The sequence below is a fragment of the Myripristis murdjan genome, chromosome 13 (genome assembly GCF_902150065.1).
Source record: "Myripristis murdjan chromosome 13, fMyrMur1.1, whole genome shotgun sequence".
NCBI classification, from domain to species: Eukaryota; Metazoa; Chordata; class Actinopteri; order Holocentriformes; family Holocentridae; genus Myripristis; species Myripristis murdjan.
In genome coordinates, this window is record NC_043992.1 from 9,235,476 (window position 1) to 9,247,689 (window position 12,214).

Consider the following 12,214-nt stretch of genomic DNA (forward strand, 5'->3'; position numbering starts at 1 on the left):
ACAATGGAAAGGAGGAGGTGGTGAAGAAAAGTAGGAGGCATTTAAGGGCAACGGGACGCACCCAGGGTCCTGCTGTTGTTCACGCTGGCTCACTGGAAAGGCTCTGCTGCACGTCAATGCGACAGGACTTTAATGAATATCATTACCTGTGTTTACCTGCTGGTTCATGTCAAAATGGCTGCTGTGGAAAAACGGCCGATTGAAACCTGATCCGCACTTCCGTGTCGGTTTTCATGCAAAAGCTACTTAACAACACAACCTAGGAAAGAGATGCATATTTACAATGGGTGATACATTATTTACATGAGCACACTGCTTAAAATCCCATAGCTTACAATACATTTGTGGTATGGATTCCAGTGGTAAATACATTTCTTATAACAGCAGCATAACCCACTCATTCTAGATTCACTGTGTATTTGTGGTGTATTTGAACCTCTTCTCTTATGATGTGTGCACGGTGATTTAAAATGTGTATAATCCAACAATTTAGGCGTTGCCGACTGTTTTTATGCTGGCATGATGGAGCCCCAGTCTAGAGACTCTACCTGCATTTATTTGTCTTATGCTTCACTAACTGAATATTTTATGAATGTGACTTTCTTCATTTGCTGCTGCAGTAGACGCAGAGTTCATATATCTCTCCTGGGCTACTTTATTTCCAAATCTACGTCTTGCATTAGCAACACGCCTGCTTCAGTATGTTTAATAACCGTCCTTGACAAATCCTTACACACATAATTAAATGATGTTCAAACACATGGTTTGCTATTTATCTAAAAATGTATATTTTTTTCCTCACATTTATATCCTCAGAAGATGTTAATATACCAAAGATGTCTGTGGAATATTAAGATTACATTTTCAGCAGTGGATGAAGCAATAGTTGGTCTTATACTGAAAAAGCCGAGCTTCAAAAAAGTCTGGCCTCTCAAAATGCATTGGCTTCAGGCTGATGAACTCAATTAAATATTTAATTCTCACTTCAAATCTGTGCACACTTCAAGATTTCTGGAGTTAATTAAGCATTAAATTGCTGCCCCATCACTTTTTCAAGATGTATGAGAATCCAGCATGTAGGATTTTCTGCCCAGGGATTTCATTTTTTGAGGGGGTAAATCTGGAGAGGTGTTGAGGTCAGTTTCATGCCGGGTTCTCTTCACGGGTCAAATACAGTTGGTGCTGCATGTGAGACTCCCTGCCAACGATGCAGTCCGACTGACAAGCTAAAGCCAGCAGGACACGACTGGAGGCAAGGTCAGATCTGCTCCGGTGCTGGTAAGTGATTCTGTTTCCTCCCTCGCGGTGGGTCTTCTATAGGGGAACATCCCCAAAACAGCAGGCAGGCTGTTTTGCAGCCTGCCTGCAGCCTCTCACACAGTGTTACCTCTCATATGACTTCAGCTCCAGGCAGCTGAGGGTGTCAGAAGTTGCTGTGCTGCCTCAGCAGTTCTCGGAGGGGGAATGGCAATTTTAGGAAACTCTCCCGGGTGTTAATACCTCACATTTCACTTCTGTCTGGAGTGAAATGAAATGGCCTTTTAAATCCACTCCTGCCCGTATTAAACAGCCACGGTCTACCCTGTTTGAATTAGTTTAAAAATGAAACATGAATTATTCCAATCTATCCTCTTATTCCTGTGGCCTGTTTTCCTAGAAATCCCTCCCCGACTGGAGATTACTGTCTGCAACCTTTGAACTCTCTTAATCAAAACTACTTGAGGCCGTTCAGTATTCATGAGCTGAATGATGGAAATTGCCCTTTCAGCCACTAACACATCTCTGCTGCCAGAGAGGGAGCGGCGAAGACGGAGAGATTCAGATGATGGAAGCAGGGAGCGATGGGGAAGGCAAGCATACCTTTTCCCCAGAGAGAGAGTGACAAGAAGATGCTGTAAAAACATGCAATGCCTTCAGTGTTTTCTCCTGGCAGCGGTGCCACCGAGCTCATTACCCTTCCAAATGTGGCTGCTGTTTCCCTCTTTCCCCTCGGGCTCCTTGGCTGACAGTCCATCTTGTTTTTTGGCTGACTCGCAACCGTTGCCTCTGACCTTGTGTCACGTAAACGGCAGACAGCCTGCTGAACTGTCATCTGGTTTGAGGGGGCGGGCTGGTCGATAACGTTTCATTTTCAACTAAAGAAGAGAAGACATGGGAAAACAGCGTTGCCTGGATTCCTGAGGTCATTGTCCACTCGGGACAGGCGGCTCGTTGTAAATGCTCCACCTGCTATAATTGAAACTCTTTCCACATTGTTTATGTGACACACTTGGGGGTAAGCCAGCATCACAAGCCAAAGGCACACTTTGGTGTCAGTATGTGGGGGATGGTGATGAAGTATAAAGAGCAACAAAGTCTGCAAAGGGAGGTGGTTGAGCCGGACCACAGGACCCTCACATACAATCAGAGTTCAATTCCCGTTTCCAGCGAGGCCTTTTGTGCATTACCAAGACCGTGTCCAGACTAAATCTAACCTTTCCCTAACCTGAGCAAAGTCATTTTCCTGCCCAAACATAGCCTTTCCCTAACCCTAGCCGAGTGGTTTTGGTGCCTAAACCTCACCACATGGCAATCACATGCCTTTGGTGTCAGTATCAGGCATGAAAGGTGCATGACCAAACTGCGGTATTTGACGACCTGGAAATGAGAATGTGTTGGTGCACCATTCACAATGAGCTTAATGGTCAGTCATAATCAATTTAGGAGGCCGATCATTCATCATCAGGAAACAACCTTTCTAAGGAAGCATTTGACAGCTGATATTATCCATCCATCTATCCGTGTCCTGCCCCTGAGGAGGTCATGGTGGCAGCAGGCTGAGGAAGGCGGTCCATACATCCTTTTTTCCTGGCCACATCTACCAGCTCCTCTTACTGGATCCCAACATGTTCCCAGACCAACTGGGATATATTGTTCCTCCAGTGTGTCTTGGGTTTCCCCTGAGGTCTCGCCCCGGTTGGACAAACCTGGAATACCCCCCAAGGTGTCCAAGAAGCGTCCCAACCAGATGCCCAAACCACCTCAACTCTGGATCCTTTCAATGCGAAGGAGCAGCGGCTCGGCTCCGAGCTCCTCCTGAATGTCTGAGCTCTTCACCCTCTCCCTAAGAGTGAGCCCAGCCAACGTGTAAAGGAAGCTCATTTTCCATCGCTTGTATTTGTGATTTCTTGTAATTTGATTGTCACTAGTCAAAGCTTGTAACAATAGGTGAGGGTTGGAACAAAGATAGTAAATTGAGAGGTTTTACTATTTTCACTCAGGTTTCACTCACGATTCTTGAACTCCTCCACTTGAGGCAGTCACCCACTCCCAAATTGTTGGGGATAAACAACCTTTGTCCTGCATTGAGCCATGACCTCAGACTTGGAGGTGCTGATCCTCATCCCAGTTGCTTCATGCAACCACCCCAGTAGATGCTGGAGGTCACAGATCAATAAGACCAACAGGACCACATCATTTGAAATGAGCAGAGACACAAACCTGAGGTCACCATCTCGGACCCCCTGAACTCCCTGACTGCACCTTGAAACCCTGGATAAATATCACAGCCTTGGTGGAATCTGCTTTGTTCCAGATATCAACTGATTTCATGAAGATGTGTAATGCAGATAATGGTTATGGATGACCCATTTTGGTGCAGCATTTACACAGGTTTCAATGTTGGTGCAGGACATACTCTCAGTATCGATTTAATGTCTAAAACTGTACCTCAGTGTCTTTCTGATATCAGTTCAAAACAGTTTTAATATGATGTTTTACTGCACTGTAATATTATATTGTGACAATTTTAGAGATTGACCAATTATCAGTCCCAGCCAATTATCAGTTCATACTCAAAAATTTTCCAGTATTGTAATTTTGATTTACATGATGACTGATATGAAAACCACTCAGATACTGCTTCTCTTCAACTGACAGCAGAACAAAAGCAAGTGGGTGGGGAAACAGTTTTAGTTTAACAGACAAGACAAACAAACAAACAAACAAACAAACAAACAAAACAATGAGTTGTAGCATGTTTCCAAGTAATATAGTCCTTGCATTAAGGTCAGCTGGATTATTAAGGTTATTTTTTTCATAATTTTATGCATTTTTTTCTTTTTTTCTAATTTTCTTGTATTTTATCTGCAGTTTTTTGCACTCATAATGTTATTTAACCATTCAAAGCAAGGTTTCTAATATTGTACATTTTCACACTGCAATTTTCAACTTTACTACAAATGAATATCAGCCCTAACTGTGGGTTATCATCGTCCTGGACTAATTAACAATTGGTATCGGTATCGGCCTTGAAAAATCAATAGTGGCCAGTGTTGAGTTCGGCCTCCTCCTACACATCAGCATGACACTGTCTGTCAAATGCTTTCTGGGTAAGGATCACTTCAGGGAGCCAAAAAAAAAAAAAAAAAAAAAAAAAAAGTTCTCTGTTTTCATTTTGTGCGTGGTATTTGAACACCATCAATTTCATACTTTGAGTCTACCCTTGGCCCTCGTGGCTGAGGTGCCTCTTTACTTTCAAGTGTTTATTAACATTTAGTGATCCGCTGGCCCTTGGATTCGGTCTTGCCGCGGGTGCAGAGCTGGAGGTCTGCAGCTTGGCGCGGTGGATGAGAGCTCCGGATCAGCTGAAGCTCACTAACGCCAGAAAGTATAAAAAGCTCTGCATCCAGTTTATCAGGAAGACAGGTGAACTGAAGCCTGGAGTGCTGTGGAAGGCTGACCTCATGTCAAAGCTCATCTCTGGGGTTGTGTGGGAGTGGTTGGAAAAGGGCTGGAAGCTACATCTCTGCCCCAAGGTCACTAGCGATCTTTCCACACCAGATTTCAAAGTTACTCAGAGGTCACGCAACTCAAAAATGTGCATATTTGCTTGCTTTGCCTTATAGACAGTGTTAAAGCCTCGCGCTGCTGTGACTATTTTAGTAGCACATATATAATTCAGTGTTGTTTGCCCTTTTCCCAGTGTTTCTGGTGTGCAGTGGCATGCGATGGTGAAGAAATATGGATTGAGTTAGCAGTTGCATCTGACACCGCAGCTCAGTTGCTGATTTAACCAAAATAATTTAACCTAAATAAGACTTCTACTTGCAAAAAAAAAAAAATCCATATTTACTGTACACTTCAAGATGCAGATTTTTAATTTGACATGTTGAATAATTAAACTAATTTTTTTTTTTAAATCATAAAAATAGAAAATGTAACCTGTAACTCAGAGAGAGAAGTAGTGCTGTATAGCTGCCACAGGGCAACACATTCGGATATAAAACATTTTAACATGAAGCCTAATAACAAACAGCATATGGCTGAAGAATTTTCTCACATAATGTTCAGTCCTAGTTGAATATTAAATGTACTGTTGATTTTTATTAGGCATTTTTGGAAAATCAAATAATGATACCAAGATTGATTGATATTCTCTGTAAAGTTCCCATAGGACTATTTCATAATCCATCCAAAAGGAGAAACACAACATAAAAAAAAGTATATATAAACATATACATATAAACACACTTTAATGGGTCTACCTGCACAATCTAATCCAATATAACTGTTGTGCCATAAAGTTTCCTTCTCTGATGCCTATAATGCTCAGGTTTTCTTGTTGTCACAGTAATAGAGGTGTTCATTCACTTCTATGTTTGGCATTGACCTCATAGTTAGTGCTGCTGTTGGACTGCACTGGACTTTATTTTACTGAGATATTCTGTCCCCCCTCATGTGTATAAATAGGGGAGGACAAAAAATTAGAAACACCTCTCAATATAATGTAGTCCAATACTAGACCTCTACAAACTACAACCTCAATAATAAACAGAATTAAAGTGACACATTCCCCACAATGTCAACACAAACTGAACATTATAAACTTTGTTAAAAGGTAGAATTTATGGCAGAGCTGCTCACCTGAACTGCATCAGACTGGACAGGTGGAGCTGAGAAAGTGAAGTGTGTATGTGCATATAAATATAAATATATATATATATATGTACATATGTGTGTGTGGGTGTGTGTGTCTCAATTTGGCAAAGTAAACAAAGTGGAAAAATCTGCTGTTTTCCATCCGTGTGATTCACTGATGAAAGATTTAAAACCTGTTTATTTTCCTGGATTGATTCTTTCATCGTCCTCCTGGTGGTGATAGCTGTTTCTAGTCATGTTTCGAGCTGCTGTGCCCCGATGTTTCATGAAAAGGTTAGTAGAGAATAATGATGTGTCTCAGACAGGTGCCAAGCTGATGCACATTCTGTGACCTTTTGCTAAACTGTCAATCAATACAGCTCCTCGTCCGCTCCCCTCACTCTCACATCTAATCTCAGCATTACCTCTGTGGGCATCAGTACAGACATTTTTGGCATCATTAAAATTTCCACAAACTACTGCCATTACAGCCACCGCAGGTACTTTCAAAGTGAAGAATCTGTGCTGTCTTGCTGATTTGTTCTCAAACTGGCGGCTCTGATGTCACCGGCTTTAGATCTGCCACCAGTGAATAGGAGGAGCACAGCGCTCTGGCAACGGGCAATAAACGAGAGCTGTTTTTTCTGTCACCGAGGTGGTCGTCTTTGTATGAAAGAACAAAACTTGAGATGAACTTTCATCTAAGCACACATAAACTCCTCCAATTAAAGGGTAGGTTCAGTATTTTTTCAACCCAGGCTGTAATAAAATGTTGATTCTCATCGTTTATACTGTAATGCGACGCAGCACAAGCTCACCACTCGCTTTACTGGCGAGAAACTTGCCGCTTCACTGCCGTTTCTCTCTGGTCTTCGACACTCTAATGCAGTTGTTTTTTCTTTTTTTTTTAGTCTCTTAAAAACCATTATTATTGTGACAACTGGAAACTCATTGCCTACTGAAAAAAAAGTCTGCAATTTTGTTTTCTAGCAGGATTTATCTGGCCTGTACAATAATACATTGCCTTGTATCTGCACCATTCAGCTGCTGGCCTAGTTAATGTTGCGTTCATTTCAGCTGTGAACTTGTCAAAAAGGAGCTTCTATAAAAATGAGATGAAGTGTCGTCCAGTTTGGAATTTGGTGCCTTCATGTTCTGGTCAAAAGGTGCTATTTCTTTTACTTTCTTCCTTGCATTTTTTTTTTTTTTTAAAGATTACTATTATTATTTTTTTGGTATTGCTGTTTTATTTGGTAATGGCAGTAGAGAGAGATGCAGCAAAAGGCCTGGGCTCGCTGTGGTCAGGACTCAGCCTCGGCACAGGGTACGTGCTCTACCACGATTTTGTATTCAAGTACTTATCTTTGTAATGTTTTACAGCATTGTAAAAACTGACATAACATAATGCAACCAACGGTTAACATAATCGAATGGCCTAATTGGTGGCGACTGAAAGTAAGCTGCACTGAGAAAAATAAAGAACTGCCTCTACTCCAACATGACTAAGTGGTAAAAGTCATCTCATGTTGGAAACTTGTGCATCAAAATTATTTCAGAATTTCTATTTCTAATTGGCAATTTAGGGGGTGTCCAGTTGCTCCCTTTAATTGGCAACTAGTATTTAGACTAACTGCTAGGGTTGCAAAGTTCCGGGAATTTTCAAAGTTGGAAACTTTCCACGGGAATTAATGGGAATATATGGGAATTAACAAGAATAAACTGGAAATTTGCAAAATTGCATGTCAGCCTACAAGTGGGAACTTAATGTAGTTGAAGAAAAAACATCTTGAAGCATAATCCTTGTTAAAACAACTAGATTTAATGCAAATTCAGTTGAGTTTGGCCTACATTTTAGCCCACAGACGACATCCAGTCAACAAAGTTTTGATGATATGATTGGGGTAAATATATCTGACCTGTGGTATTAAAGTTTAACTGGAAAAATAAGTCAAAATGTGTTTACACAGTAGGTATTTAAGAGGCTATCTATCATGGTGCTAGCTAGCTCAACTGTGATGCTGGTTCTTCTGCTAGCCAGGTTTCATACAAATACATTTATCATACAAGAATGTAGGTTATAGTTTGATTCAGCATGCTGACTGAGGAGTGTTCATCTATTCATTGAGCCTATTTCTAGTCATTTATCCACCATCAATCTTGAAGGACTGAGAAAAAAAATCTACTCAAAATAAGTCAGTCAAAAATGTCATTAGTTTGCACGCACGTCTGCTTATGACAAAACAAAATTTCCAAAATTTCCCAGCTGAACTTCCCATAGAACATTTCCGGAATGCTTCCGGAAACTACAAACTGCAGATGAAGCTGATGATGATGATGCTAGTTACCTGCATGTGCTGTTGGCGGTCATGGTTATCACATTCATGTAGCCTGACACTGTTTGAGTAGTGCATTTGTAGTTTGTTGTCATGTGTTCAAATAGAATAATGAATAGATATGAAATAAGCGCCCCTCTTCCATAGATTCAGCATACCCTACTGGAGTTGAAAAAAATTACATGGCTAATAAACTTTACATTTAGTTAGAAGAAGTCATCTACAGCTAAAATAATAATAATAAAAAAAAAATACTCCCAAACAGTGGCAGAGGCTTTTTTCTTCTTTCACTAGTCCTGTAACTTCATCCTCACCGCTCGTAGTCGCCATCTCTCTCGCCTCAGCTTCCTGCTCCAACAGGAGGAGACTGCCCTCTGGTGGTGTGTGCTGTGCGCTACAATACATCACCTCAATACTGCATTTCCGTTTAATAGTAAGAGGAGTGTCTGTATTTTTTGAGGTGATTGAAAATCATAACTTTGGAATTTCTAAATACCCTGGTATACTGTATAATAACTTGATAACACCCAAGCCTGAGCATAAATACTAAATAAAACTTGCTCGAAAGTGTAACGTGTGATTCCTGTTTGGTGAACAAGTTCGAGATGTAGCAACTGCAGTATTTGGCTATGAATTTTTTGCATGTATATTTTTTTTTGCCAGGACAACTATTGCCTTGGCTTGCTGGACAGTGATTGCTGAAGGTTAACAAGAAACTGCAGCAAAGTAAGTTTCATAAGGTTTGATATGTTGAAGCTGTGCTATGTATCATTATCAATGGTGGGATTCAACATTTTAATATGACCTTGGTTTAAAAACACCTTACTTATCCTTTAAAGAATGGGACGACACAGAGGAGTGTTAGGGTCATACAATTAAAAAAAAAAAAGAGAGAGAAAACTGTGAGAAAAAGTCAGAGTCTAAGATTAAAGTAAGAATTATGACAAAGTGAATTCTGAGGGGAAAAAAAGTCATAATTCTGGGAAATCCTCTGTACCTGAATATCCTGAGGGATCAATGAAGTGCAGTGCAAACACAACCTTAGAGACAGAAAAGGTGTATAGAGCCTTAGGAATGCATACATTCTGCACTTAAATTCTCCCTCAAAATCCTAGAACATCATGTTTTAAAACTGGTAATAACATATACGCCGGTCTAATTTGAGGGTGATAAAATTTGGATACAGCCCAACACGGTTTTGACTTTAATCTCAGAATTTTGAGATTAATCCCTAATGCTCTTCTGCAGGAATACGACACAAGATGCGAGGTTTTTTCTTGCTTTGTTTTGCGTAACCTTTATTTATGCAGGGACAAATGAGTATCTATGTGTGCTTTCTTCCTGCACTGTTTCACATTCGCAGCTCCCTGGCAGCGTTTGACTGACAGCAACGTGCAGGAGGAGGCCAAGATCAATTGGCAACCCGAACAAACACAGCATTTTTAGAACATGATGCCGAGACGCGGTCTCAAAGGCACATGCTGAAACAGGTTTGGAGATTGTTTGGTTTTGGTGTCAGAGAGATATTTGGGTCCTGATTTTCCAGAACACTGCAGGTAATGTGCGGATAACTATGGACATGGTCTTTTCAGCGTTCATTTTGGTGCTATATTTACACGGGGCTCAATTTTCTCTCCAGTCTGAATGCATTCCGTTGCTCAGCTCTACTGCTATATTAGTCCTCGCCATTTATCTCCGTCCCATGAGACATAAACACATTTTTAACTTTCCACGCTTAGTCAAATTGTCAAACCTGATGTCCTTGAACTACAACAGTAAAGATCTATCCTCAGAGCCAAAATAGAAGCTCTGTCCTGTCATTTCTTGTGTGATGTTTGAGTGTTATCGGCCGATTCGGTGTCAAGTGTTTGCAGCCTCATGCCCACTGGGAGCTGCCCAGAACAGCCCCAGTCGAGCTCTAGTGGGTTATGTGGCTTGCTCAGCAGACACCTCTAGGCTACTACTGCCCCAGTAAATATTCATCACTACATCACCACAGCTCCGACTCTGGGAAAATGTCACTTATGATCTCCAGCCTGCAGTTGCCTGAAACCTTAATGACAGCGGTGGCAGATTTCTCTGCAACAGTGACGGGAGGGAAAACAGACGTGACGCCGCACCGGAAGCTTGGCCATGTGGAAGAAAACTTCTGCTGTCATTCTCCATCTCGACGTTTTCTCCCATCTTTCCGGTGTCAGTCGGTGTCGAGGAGGATGGCTCCGGTTGTTGACTTTCAGCGCCCGCGGGGGAATCTTTGACTCACTGCTGGTACTCCTGTTTGGACCTGTTTATCCAAGTTTGATATTTATGAGTTTTGAAGCTGTGGAAACGGCTCCACCCAAGCAGCTGTGGCATGGCGTGTCCGTCATCACTACGTTTACATGCACCTCAGTAATCCTGTTTAGTAGTCGGGTAGTCTGATTTCTCAAATGCCATGTAAACAAGAAAGCAGGCAATTCATTGTAATTGTTGTATCACTGCCAAGTACAACATCTAAACAGCATCGACTGCAATTTTTTGATAAATGTGAAATGTGTGACAAAACATAGTCAGTAAAGTATTGTGGAGCTACGCAGATGCACCAGCCCACAAATCGTACTTTGCAGATGTTTGTTTGGTACAGACCACAGAAAAAAACACATTATCATTCTTTTAATAGGTTTGTATGTGAAAATTTCCATGATGCAAAAATTCCTTCCCACTATATAATGACATTGCAATCACAATATCTGCATTATATCTGCATTAATTGCAATATGATTTTTTTTTTTTACCACGTTTGCAGCCCTAGTTTTCATGATCAATAAATTGGAATAAGGCAGTTAATTTTTCTAGAAACACAATTACTGTGCCTTTTGATCAAAATGCACATTAGTTTTAGTCTCATTGTAATCATCTGAATTACTGTTAGTTTTAGTTGATGAAATCTATAGACATTTTAGTCTCATTTTGGTCATTTTGGTTTGTAATTTTTCAAATGAAATCAACGCAATGACTTTTCATCAGGCACACACAATGATTTTAGCTGCACTTCAGTCTGAACTCCATTCGTTTAATGACAAACACCACACCAAGTCGCACCATCAAGTCTCGATGTTAACAGGATCGGCAGAGTTGTGTCGTTTCAAAATGTGAGCTCGATGTACAGTTTCCAGTGAATGACCACGACATGTGTGATATATTTAGTACCCAAATCCTTTTCATTTCATTTAATAAAACAATTAAAATCACTTGTCAGGTAAAGCTAGCCTTATCGTCATTATCTCATTAAGCGAATTCGCTTACTGAGCTAACGACTACACGTTTCTGAGTTACAAAGCACATGAATGCACTGCTATTTTTCACAAACAGGAGGAGGAAACTTCTGAGATTATCCCGTGAATCCATTGAGGACATGAATGCAGCAACAGTGTAAGGTAGCGCATGTAAGTGTGTTACCTGATTTCCTTCCATAACCTGGTTACTCACAGTCATCTGGGTCTGTTTTTGACTTCAGGGACACACACCAGACTGAAGACCTGGCAACTGGGGACGGCTTGTCCAGGTGTGGACCAAAGCCATGTCCCCATTTGGAGAAAGCTGTCTTTTGGGGTCAGTGGTTCAGGTTAGGGTTAGGGTTAGGTGTGTAGTTGTTATGGTTATGGTTAGGGTCTCCAGAAAATGAATGTAAGTCTATGTAATGTCCCAAAAATGGCATAAGTAAACAACTTGTGTGCATGTAACATACTCCGTGTGTGGATATTAATGATTTTTCAAAAACCGTCATATGTACACAGTATGTACTCTGTACTGGTAGCATAATCCAGTAAATTGAAGCTGATGGCATTAGCACCCAGAGTGTATTAGCTGTCAAGGCATAAAGCATTTATACAATTAAGAGACACTGACTGAGTACTAATCAGGAGTCTAATACTTATACACAAAGTGTTTTCTGGGTAGAGCTGAAAAAAGATTCATTTTTTTTTAATGCTTTGCGAGATTGT